The 12159-nt window shown below is 43.2% G+C and overlaps 1 protein-coding gene across 2 annotated transcripts in view; it reads right to left on the minus strand.

The window, feature by feature from the left end:
• Window positions 1–12159, minus strand: part of MRO (maestro) — an 85200-nt gene that overhangs the window by 66175 nt on the left and 6866 nt on the right. The gene's annotated exons all lie outside the window — the stretch shown is intronic.

A 12159-nucleotide genomic window follows, 5' to 3' on the forward strand; every position in this document is an offset into this window, starting at 1 on the left:
AAGAACACTGGAGTGGGTTGCTATGCCCTCCTCCAGGGGCTCTTCCTGACCCAGGGATCGAACATGCATCTTTTAAGTCTCCTGCATTGACAGGAGGGTTCTTTACCACCAGCCCCAGTAAACTCTTATGGTGACACCCAAACTTGTCTCTTTCTACTGAACTTCAGACATGTTTTTTCCTTCAATTGCCCGCTAGAAATCTCCAGTGCAGTGGCTCACAAATTCAACAGGCTACAAACTGGACTTGTCATCTTTCCTCCTCAGCCTGCTTCTAACCCTGTTCTTTGTCTCTATCAGGCCCCACCTAAGCCCATTAGCTCACCCAGAAGCCTGCAGTCTCCTCCTCTCAATAGCTTCTTTGCCTCTTAGATATCTCTTCAGATCCTCCCTCCCTTCTGCTCCATCTCTGCTCCATGGTCCCAGTTTGGGCCCCCATTCGGTTCCCCCTGGAGGATTCCATAACCTCCTCAATGTTCTGTTTCTTCTTGCCCCCCTTAAACTTACACAGTTGCCTAAGTGGTCCATTCAAAACCCATGTCTCTCCCTTCCTTTAATAAACTCTTTGGGGCTTCCCTGGTAGCTTAGAGGTTAAAGCGTCTGCCTGCAATACGGGAGACCTGGGTTCAATCCCTGGGTGGGGAAGATCCTGTGGAGAAGGAAATGGCAACACACTCCAGTATTCTTGCCTGGAGAATCCCATAGAGGGAGGAGCCTGGTAGGCTACAGTCCACAGGGTCGAAAAGAGTCGGACACGACTGAGCTACTTCACTTTCTTTCTTTTCTTTCTTTCAGTGGGTCCCACTGTCCTTCCCTCCTCTGGCCCTGCCTCCCCTCTGGCCCTGCCTCTCCTCCCCAGCATCATCTCTTGCCCCTGCTCCCCCATCCTGTACTCTGCTCCAGCAATTCTGAATTGCCCGAGCTATGCTATTTCTTCGGAGAAGGCAATGGCACCCCATTCCAGTACTCTTGCCTGGAAAATCCCATGGATGGAGGAGGCTGGTGGGCTACAGTCCATGGGGTCGCTAAGAGTCAGACACGACTGAGTGACTTCACTTTCACTTTTCACTTTCATGCATTGGAGAAGGAAATGGCAACCCACTCCAGTATTCTTGCCTGGAGAATCCCAGGGACGGGGGAACCTGGTGGGCTGCCGTCTATGGGGTTGCACAGAGTCGGACACGACTGAAGAGACTTAGCAGCAGCGGCAGCAGCATGCTATTTCTTGGGCTTCCCAGGTGGTGCTAGTGGTAAAGAACTGCATGCATGCTATTTCTCATCTTTTGTTTGCTCTGCCTGGAAAACCTTTCCTCCTCCATGGCCCCTTGGAGCTAATGCTGTGTGGCATTAGGGAGCTTAGTTTCCCAACCAGGGCCAGAACCTGTGCCCCCTGCATTGGGAGCACAGAGTCAACTGCTGGACCATTAGGGAAGTCCCTTCATGAATTTCTAAGCCAGTTTACCTCCCCATCTTAAACACTCTCTGGGACTTTGTGCTTCTCTCTTTGGAGAAAATATCTCAGTTATAAAATTGTATGATTGTTTAATGTCTGTTTCTCCCACTTAGTAGCTGACAAGCTCCACAGAGGCAAGGACTAGGCTTGTCTTGGAGTCTTAGTGCCTGACTTGATAACCAGCACATAGTAGGTCCTTGCTATGGTTTGTTTCTTGCTATGGTTTGTTGAATGAATGTCAATTAATGTTTGAATTAAAATTAATGTTTTCCTTTAATTTAATCCCTATATGAGAGGATGGATGTTCATTAAACTTATTGTGGTAATCGTTTCATGATGTATGTAAGTCCAGTCCTTATGCTGAACACCTTGAGTTTACGCAATGCTGTGGGTCAATTATATCTCAGTAACACTGGAATAAAAAATAATATGACACAATTAAATGAAAGTAATGTTTCCTCACCCTTATCTCAGATGCGTTAGGTGTGTCCTCTCTGTGTCCCCATTATACATGGTTCTTGTCCAGTCGCTCAGTCATCTCTGACTCTTTGTGACCCCATGGACTGCAGCCCCCCAAGCTTCCGTGTCCTTCCCTGTCTCCCTTAGCTTGCTCAAACTTGTGTCCATTGAGTCGGTGATGCCATCCAACCATCTCATCCTCTGTTGTCCCTTTTTCCTCCTGCCCTCAATCTTTCCCAGCATCAGGATTTTTTCTAGTCCGTGGGATCACAGAGAGTCAGATGTGACTTAGTGACTGAACACGCATGCAGGCACTCAAGAAAAATGTTTACTGAATGAATGGAGCCTCTTGAGGGGAAAAGAATAGGATCAAAAGTGGGAATTCATCATAGGACCCAGATTTATGCATCATCTCAATGGGTCACATTTAAGATTGAACTTTTGGGGTCAACCATCATTGAGGGGAAGGAGGGAGAGGAGATAGCAAAGGCAAGGCCAGAGATCCAGAGGGTAACTGCGCCAGGGACGTTAAAGAAAAAAAAAAAAGTTTCAAGAAGGAAGGACAAGTCTGCTGGGTCATATTTTGCTGAACAAATAAGGAAGTTGAGGACTCAAAAAAAAAAAAAAAAAAAAAGGGTTTAATTCCCCTAAAAAGAGGAAGTTCTGCACAGTTTTTAAAAACACTGTGGAAATGGAAGCCAGATTTATGAAAAAGAAGAAGGGAATGGTTTCCCAGGAGAGAGCAGAGACGTGGACTGTTTCTTGAAAGGGCTTGGCAGCGTGGAGGCGAGGCCAGCTCCCCTATTTGGATAAAGTAAAAGGAGCTCCCGAATACTCCCTCTCATGTTTTCTTCTCACTTCTCCTTTCTGTCCTTAGAAGTACAGAATGGGTTGAATTCATGACAGAGAGTTCAATTTCCCATTTCTTGCTGTTAGCATATTGTTTATTGAATACTATTTTCACTGCTGGCATAAAATAACATTCTCTTCCTTCCCCAAACTTACATAAGGACTCTGGTGACTTTTCATGTCTATTCAGAAATTGTGAATGAAATCTAAAAACATAAAGTCTTTTTTTTTTTTTCACAAAAGGTGCTAACATACATTTTTCTACCAAGAAAAAGAAAATTGAAAATGCTTTTAAAAAATATCTTCATGGACTCTCTAAAAAACATATTCTAGAGCAATTTTACTCCAAGAGTAAGAATGTGGAGAATAAATTACTTTCTTAACATGTCTAACAGTATGTGCCTCTGGCAACAGGGAGAGACGTGAACAAATGCCTCTTAAGAAGGATCAGAAGATGACAAACAGGAGTTTTCTAAATTAAACACCTTGGAGGCTGGGAAATCTAGCCAAGTTTCAACCTGAAAGCAACCTCTGCAATGCTGGCCAGATAAATCTGCCTTTGAGTCATAAGGCTGAATCACCAGAGTGAGGGAAAGCCCAGGCAACACTGTCCCAAGCAACGCTCAACAGGTGACAATGGAGGGAAATTTACTGAAAGTCACCAAAGACCTTTTGACAGAGAATGTCTCAACATAACTGTGAAATTGGAGCTCTGATGAAAGAAATTGCTACAGGAGACTATTTTCCAGTAATGAGAGTTGAACTCATAAATTGCCAACAGGTGGAACGAGGTTCCTAGCTGAACTCATACAAAGGCAGCCTTACTGGGAGTATGTGAACTCGGACTGAGAAAAGTTTATTCATTTTCAGCAAACTCTACCTGGAATTTAGCATTCTTTTCAATTATGGATGTAGGTAACAAACTACTAGGATTATAGAAACCATGAATTTTTGTACCGCCTTCCAGCTATTGCAGGCACTATGTAACATGATTTACACTCATCATTACTAGTTATTCAGCCTATCACTAGATTTTTATTTAATGCATTATAAAGTAGCATATGTATCATAATGCCAGAAATTTGAGGTTTAAAAATATTTTGTAGCTTTATTTCATTATAATTAGATCTTCAGTGACTCCATGTATTTCATTTTATGCATTAAAAAAAAAATTCAGAGGAGTCTGTAAACTTCACCAGACTCTCAATGCTGACCATTACACACAAAAGATTAAGTACCCTGGCCTAGTACTTTATGAATAAAGCTTATGGTTCATCATTTCTAGTTTCAGGCACAAAGATATGGACAAGATTTATACCATTTGGTGCCTTAATAAGTTAGAATCCAGATACAATTTTTGCAAGGTTGTGTTGCTTAGGACTGGTCATTTACTCCATGTTGTTCTGTGCAACTTAATTTTGGTTCAAGTGGAATAAAGGAAAGATGTTCTACCTCCCTTTGGATGCCTGTTAAGGCAGAATGTTCCCAGTTAATTGCTGGAACTGGTGTAGACCCTGACGTGAACCATCAGAATGGAATCAAATCTCCAGAGTGGTCCTGGGGTCCCCCAGACATTCCTAAGGCAATGAATGGCTATGGAAAGAACACCTAGAATTCCCAGGCCAGGAGTGCAGCTTGGTGCTGGTGGTGATTCATTCTGGGAAGCATTTCAGAATGCTAGTAAGTCTAAGGTCAAAGAGCACTGGAGGAGAGGCAGCTAGGTTTCCTTTGTGGTTAGACCACATCTTGTTGATGTAAAAAAAAGGTGAAATATCCAACTTAACAATGTCAGAGCTGTTTTAGGTTTCTGATATTCCATGTACCAAGCATTCATCATTTATTGCTCAGTAGGAAAACATATTGGATAATCAAACTCTCTTTATGAATTCAGGTTCTGTAGTTACCCTCTTGGCCAGAGAAATCTTCAACACTTTATAGAAATATGTCCCTGTACTGCCCCCAAGAGATAGAACCGCAGAGCTAGCTTTTCATCCCATGTAGTCAGAGAAACACGAAGCCTGCCTGGTCTATTAAGGACCTGTATACAGAATTATACTCAAGATACCAGGAACACTATTTGGATAATCAAGGCAAACATTCCTAAGATTTTGTTCCTAGACATCACTCAGACTTTGCATGCATCCTATTCCATGCAAACATTCCACCTGGTGCCTAGCTCATAATTACACATCTGGAGAATTAACAGAAAAATTGCACTGCTCATGATTTAAGCATTACAAATCCTCACTATGAGAAGGAAAGACTAATTGCATTTTCCCTGGCTCAGGAAATATTTGAAGGTATACAAAGTAACACTGGCTTATTATTCTATACTTAGAAATGATAGAAAAGCTATGATAAACCTGGGCTTCCCAGGTGGCGCTAGAGTAAAGAACTCACCTGCCAATGAAGAAGATGTAATAGATGCCAGTTTGATCCCAGGTGGGGTAGATCCCCTGCAGGAGGGCATGCCAACCCACTCCAGTATACTTTGCCTGGAGAATCCCATGTTCAGAGGAGCCTGGCAGGCTACAGTCTATAGGGTCGCAAAGAGTCGACATGTCTGAAGCAACTTAGCTCACATACATTCATGACAAACCTAGACAGTATATTAAAAAGCAGAGACATCTCTTTGCCAACAAAGATCCATATAGTCAAAGATATGGTTTTTCCAGTAGTCATGTATGGATGTGAGAGGTGGACCATAAAGAAAACTGAGCACCAAAGAATTGATGTTTTCAATTTGTGGTACTGGAGAAGAATCTTGAGAATCCCTTGTATTGCAACGAGATCAAAACAGTCAGTCCTAAAGGAAATCAACCCTGAATATTCATTTGGAAGGTCTGATGCTGGAACTGAAGCTCCAATGCTTTGGTCACCTGATGCCAAGAGCCAACTCATCGGAAAAGCCCCTGATGATGGGAAAGATTGAAAGCAAAAGAAGAATGTGTTGGCAGAGGATGAGACGGTTAGATAGCATCACTGACTCAATGGAAGTGAATTTAAGCAAACTCCAGGAGATAGTGAAGGACAGAGGAGCCTAGCATGCTACAGTCCATGAGATTACTAAGACCCCCCATTCACAGCAACATGAGTTCACAGAATCTAGGACTTCAGGAGTCTACTGTGCTTCTCAAGTGCCAATGTGCGTGGAGCCACCTGAACCTGTTCTAACAAGCTCCCAGGTGATACCAAAGTTGCTATTCCTGGAGCCCTCCCTTAAGGGTTTATAGACAATGATGATGCCAGGACTAGGATTTAGAATAAGTAACACTTAGCAGCAGCAGCAGCAACACCACCAAGCAACCAGCTCAGGAAGATCTTAGGGGCAGCCTTAGCAAGACCGAATCACTTTGGATCACTTAGAGGGTATTTTCACAATGACAATGACAGTAGTAAATTTTTGCCTTACTCTTTCCAGGTTTCTTGAAAGTCCTAGAGAAAAATAAATTGTGATGCAATATCATCCATAAGCATCAAAATGCTACTTTTCCTTGGGGGTAAAGTTTCTTCTATTATTAATAAGCCTATGATATTAACCTCTCTGTTCTTCACAAAGATTTCCAGAACTTTCCTTAAAATATTTTGGTAATGATGCTAAGTCACTTCAGTCGTGTCCAACTCTGTGAGACCCCATAAATGGCAGCCCACCAGGCTCCCCGTCCCTGGGATTCAAGACACTGCTTATTATGGTATTAGTTGACTCTTTCAGACAGTCTGCAAAGTTAGATTTATTTTAATTATGTAAGGAGTTGTTAGCACTTTTTTGGAGGTAATTATCATCATTAGCATGTCATTGTATTTTGGGAATAACAAAAACATTATTGTTTCTTAATGATAGTATTTACCTTCACCAAACGTTTTTATGTCTCACTCCCAGACTAGGCTAACAGGTTTGTTGCTACAGTGTCTAACACAAATATCTTTTGTGTTATACTGTTTACTTTCTCTTGTATTTTTAAACAGTTTGCATTTTTAATAACCCTGATTTATTGAAGGATAACTCCCAGTGCCACAGTCAGAATTCATTATTAATACTGCCTATTCTAAGAATTGTATTTATACAACTCTAACAAATAGAGTTGTATAAATCTAGTGATTAGGACAGTCTGTTTTTGCTATAGATAATGTGCCAACCTGAAACCAATGATGCTGCTCACATATATTCTCATTACAAAGAGACTGACCTTCCATAATTCTCTGGAACCTCAACAATATGGATTTCCCTTATGGAAACATGGGCTTCCCTGGTGGCTCAAACAGAAAATAATCTACCTGCAATGAGGGAGACCCAGGCTCGATCCCTGGCTTGGGAAGGTCCCCTGGAGAAGGAAATGGCAACCCATTCTAGTACTCTTGCCTGGAGAATCCCGTGGACAGAGGAGCCTGGCAGGCTACAGTCCACGGGGTCGCACAGAGCCGGACACGCCTGAGCGACTGACACTAGCGCTATGGAAGCACACTGCAGTGCTGGGGTGCAATCCAGCTGCTCCAGAGCGCGCCCTGGCAGTCCAGGGTGTCCAGTGCTGGGGCCGGGCTCATCCCCGGTTGGGGAAGAAGCCGCTTGGCATGGCCTAAAAATAAGGAAGTAAATCAAGCCGCTCTATTTCCATGGCATGTTTTTCCAAGCATTTTTCACTGATCTGGAGAAAGTGGGCAAATGTGTATCCATCTCAAGACAACTGGCTACACACCTCCTTAAACTGTGCCTCAGGAAGAGTTTTACAGGAAAGTCGTGTAGCTAGGTGTACACCGGCAGCCTGACCCTCATAGCTCCTCCCGCTTCACAGGTGGACCAGCCAAACCAAAGGCAAACCCAGAGATCCCAGCCTCTATTCCCAACAGCGCAGGACTCACACAACCATTCCCCACCCGTGTCCTTTTCTATTTGTTCTGCGACGTGCCCCAATTACCTATTTCCTCCTCCTTGTTTGCTGTTGATTTGGGCCTTGGCACCTTGTTTTACCTGATCATCTGCTTTGTGATTTACCCTTCCATGAAAAGCTTGTGCCTTCTTTCCAGGCTCAGCATCTCTTCTATTTTCTGCATGACTACTTTTTTTTGGCTGCTCTGCAAATCTTGTGAGATCTCATTTCCCCTACCAGGGACTGAACCCAGGCCAAGGAAGTAAAAGCATGGAATCTTAACTGCTAGGCTACTAGGGAACTTCCCTGCATGGCTATTTTGACAATCCCACAAGGCCTGGTGAGCCACATTCTGGGCAGCCAAGAATGGTCCCTTCCTTTTTCTTAGTGTGTCTAGTGGACGACAAGGAAGAAGCCTAGAAGAAAGGTATTAGATCCACAACAGTTTCCACAGGGAATGTCTGCTCCAAAAGAAACAGCAATGCATAATGCAAATAGTTTATTTTATGATCCCCCGGAGAAGGCAATGGCTACCCACTCCAGTATTCTTGCCTGGAAAATTCCATGGACAGATGAGCCTGGTGGGATACAGTCTATGGGGTCACAAAGAGTCAGGCACAACTGAAGTACTAACACTTTCACTTTAATTTTTTCAAACATGTATTTGTTGGAGTGGATATAAAATTCGTGCAGTAAGGTGTATGAGTTATGTCACTGAAATCTGACAAATGTTTATACTTGTATACACTTGTGTAGCTCCTGTCCAGACTGTGGTAAAGAATGTTCCCTTGTGTCTCTTTTCAGCCAACCCCCCTTAAACCTGTTTTACTGACTTCTATCATCAAAATTTCTCCTTAAGGAATTCCCTGGAAGTCCAGTTGTTAGGACTCCACACTGTTCCCGCTGTAGGCCCAGGTCTGATCCCCAGTTGGGGAACTAAGATCCCATTAGATGCATGGTGTGGCCAAAAAGATTAAAAAAAAAAAATTCTCCTTAAAAGCTAATTTCTTTTTCACTCAGTCATTTCTGTACTCATAGCACCAAGTAAAGTGTCATGATTGTCTCTCACACACACTAAGTCTAGCTTTTTAAGTATTATAATAAGCAGTATTAAAGTAAAAAATTATTTGCTTAATCCCAGAAAAATCAAAATTAAGAACTACAAACAGCCTTTCCCTAATTTTTTGTTCTGTAAGAAGGACTGTACTTTGGGATGATACAAATGGATCTTCATCACAGCTGCTTGGAGCCAGCTGTGTTTCAGAATCTAGAAACTTTGGGATTTGGGAAAACATTCCAAGGAGCATACACTGTATGTTTTATAATGTCCTCAGTGGGATCTGAGGTAGTGCCATAAAAATATTCATATTACTAAAGAGAAATATATGAATACTTACATCATGTTGGGAAACAAAGACTATAGACAGATGTGACAATTTCTTATTTGTCATCAAATAAACTCTGACACCACCAAAGTAACAGAATCCCCCCAGATGGGGAAAAAAACATTTTGGGTTGTACAATTATGGATAAGAGTTAGTGAACTTGTATGTAATATATTAAAAAACTTCTCTGCTTAAATCAAGATTCGCTCTTATGTTGTATCCTCCACCAAGCCTTCTAGGTAACATACGTTGAAGAAATAATTACTTCTGGGAGTACCTCTCTGCTTGCCAGATGAGATGCTGCTGGGATTCATGAATAAAGCCGATTAGATCTTCTAATTTACTGTTAAATTTTGTTTTTTTCTTAGCAGATTGGAGACAGTGATGGGCTCCAAAGTGAATTTCCAAAGGCCTTTGGAGACAAGCAAGCAGAAACATATGAACAGCACCCAAGAACTCTGAGTTCACTGTATTTTTCACCATTCATGAGAGCTGTTGAATGAAAACATATTTCCTAGTATGGAGGAAGCCGGGCAGCAGTGGGAGGCAAGAGGCTGTGAGCAGGGTGCAATGGTTACCCTCAGAAGCTTCTCACACTAGCAGCCTATCTCTCCCATCAAACTAAGTCAGCCCTGCATGCATGACCTCTACCTGACCATACAGACACATGCAAGAGATCTCATGATTGAAGATGCCTGCTCCAGAGCTATATTGGGCTTCCCTAGTAGCTCAGAGAAGAGTCTGGAGAGTCCCTTGGACTGCAAGGAGATCCAGTCCATCCTAAAGGAGTTCAGTCCTGGGTGTTCATTGGAAGGACTGATACTAAAGCTGAAACTCCAATACTTTGGCCACCTCATGCGAAGAGTTGACTCATTGGAAAAGACCCTGATGCTGGGAGGGATTGGGGGCAGGAGGAGAAGGGGACGACAGAGGATGAGATGGCTGGATGGCATCACTGACTCAATGGACGTGAGTCTGAGTGAACTCCGGGAGTTGGTGATGGACAGGGAGGCCTGGCGTGCTGCAATTCATGGGGTCGCAAAGAGTTGGACACGACTGAGCGACTGAACTGAACTGAACTGAGTAGCTCAGACAGTAAAGCATCTGCCTGCAATGCAGGAGACCCAGGTTCAATCCTTGGTTCGGGAAGATTCCCTGGAGAAGGAAATGGCAACCCACTCCAGTCTTCTTGACTGGAGAATTCCATGAACAGAGGAGCCTGGCAGGCTATAGTCCATGGAATCGCAAAGAGTTGGACACAACTAAGCAACTAACACACACACACACACACACACACACACACACACACACACAGCTATATTACACAATTCCATCTAATCTGATTTAGGTGATACGATGGTAATGTTGATGAAAATAATCAATAAACAATCTATGAGAAGAACGAAAAAGAACTTCATCTGAGCCAAGCCGAAGACTATAGCCCAGAGACAGATCTAGTGGAGGTGATGGAATTCCAGTTGAGCTATTCCAAATCCTGAAAGATGATGCTGTGAAAGTGCTGCACTCAATATGCCAGCAAATTTGGAAAACTCAGCAGTGGCCACAGGACTGGAAAAGGTCAGTTTTCATTCCAGTCCCAAAGAAAGGCAATGCCAAAGAATGCTCAAGCTACCGCACAATTGCACTCATCTCACACGCTAGTAAAGTAATGCTCAAAATTCTCCAAGCCAGGCTTCAGCAATATGTGAACCGTGAACTTCCAGATGTTCAAGCTGGTTTTAGAAAAGGCAGAGGAACCAGAGATCAAATTGCCAACATCTGCTGGATCATGGGAAAAGCAAGAGAGTTCCAGAAAAACATCTATTTCTGCTTTATTGACTATGCCAAAGTCTTTGACTGTGTGGATCACAATAAACTGTGGAAAATTCTGAAAGAGATGGGAATACCAGACCACCTGATCTGCCTCTTGAGAAATTTGTATGCAGGTCAGGAAGCAACAGTTAGAACTGGACATGGAACAACAGACTGGTTCCAAATAGGAAAAGGAGTTCGTCAAGGCTGTATATTGTCACCCTGCTTATTTAACTTATATGCAGAGTACATCATGAGAAACGCTGGGCTGGAAGAAACATAGACTGGAATCAACATTTCCGGGAGAAATATCAATAACCTCAGATATGCAGATGACACCACCCTTATAGCAGAAAGTGAAGAGGAACTCAAAAGCCTCTTGATGAAAGTGAAAGTGGAGAGTGAAAAAGTTGGCTTAAAGCTCAACATTCAGAAAACGAAGATCAAGGCATCCGGTCCCACCACTTCATGGGAAATAGATGGGGAAACAGTGGAAACAGTGTCAGACTTTATTTTTCTGGGCTCCAAAATCACTACAGATGGTGACTGCAAGCCATGAAATTAAAAGACGCTTACTCCTTGGAAGGAAAGTTATGACCAACCTAGACAGCATATTCAAAAGCAGAGACATTACTTTGCCAACAAAGGTTCATCTAGTCAAGGCTATGGTTTTTCCTGTGGTCATGTATGGATGTGAGAGTTGGACTGTGAAGAAAGCTGAGCGCCGAAGAATTGATGCTTTTGAACTGTGGTGTTAGAGAAGACTCTTGAGAGTCCCTTGGACTGCAAGGAGATCCAACCAGTCCATTCTGGAGGAGATCAGCCCTGGGATTTCTTTGGAGGGAATGATGCTAAAGTTGAAACTCCAGTACTTTGGCCACCTCATGTGAAGAGTTGACTCATTGGAAAAGACTCTGATGCTGGGAGGGATTGGGGGCAGGAGGAGAAGGGGACGACAGAGGATGAGATGGCTGGATGGCATCACCAACTCGATGGACATGAGTCTGAGTGAACTCCGGGAGTTGGTGATGGACAGGGAGGCCTGGGGTGCTGTGATTCATGGGGTCGCAAAGAGTCGGACGCGACTGAGCGACTGATCTGATCTGATCTGATCTGAGTTGTGTTCTGCCAGACTACAGAATGGGGGAGGCTTATAAAAGGCAAAGCCCACAAAACTGATTAGTTGTTTGTCAACAATTAGGATTGGAGCTGGCAAAAATTTAGTTTGCTTATTCAGCGAGGATTGGTTGGGGTTCAAAATGGTGACATAGTTATGGGGGAGGCATTGAAACCATAAAGTTGCAGCTGCTAGCAGCCATTGTTTTGAGAAAAGCTGGTG

Source organism: Bos indicus, chromosome 24 (genome assembly GCF_029378745.1).
Source record: "Bos indicus isolate NIAB-ARS_2022 breed Sahiwal x Tharparkar chromosome 24, NIAB-ARS_B.indTharparkar_mat_pri_1.0, whole genome shotgun sequence".
Lineage (NCBI taxonomy): Eukaryota > Metazoa > Chordata > Mammalia > Artiodactyla > Bovidae > Bos > Bos indicus.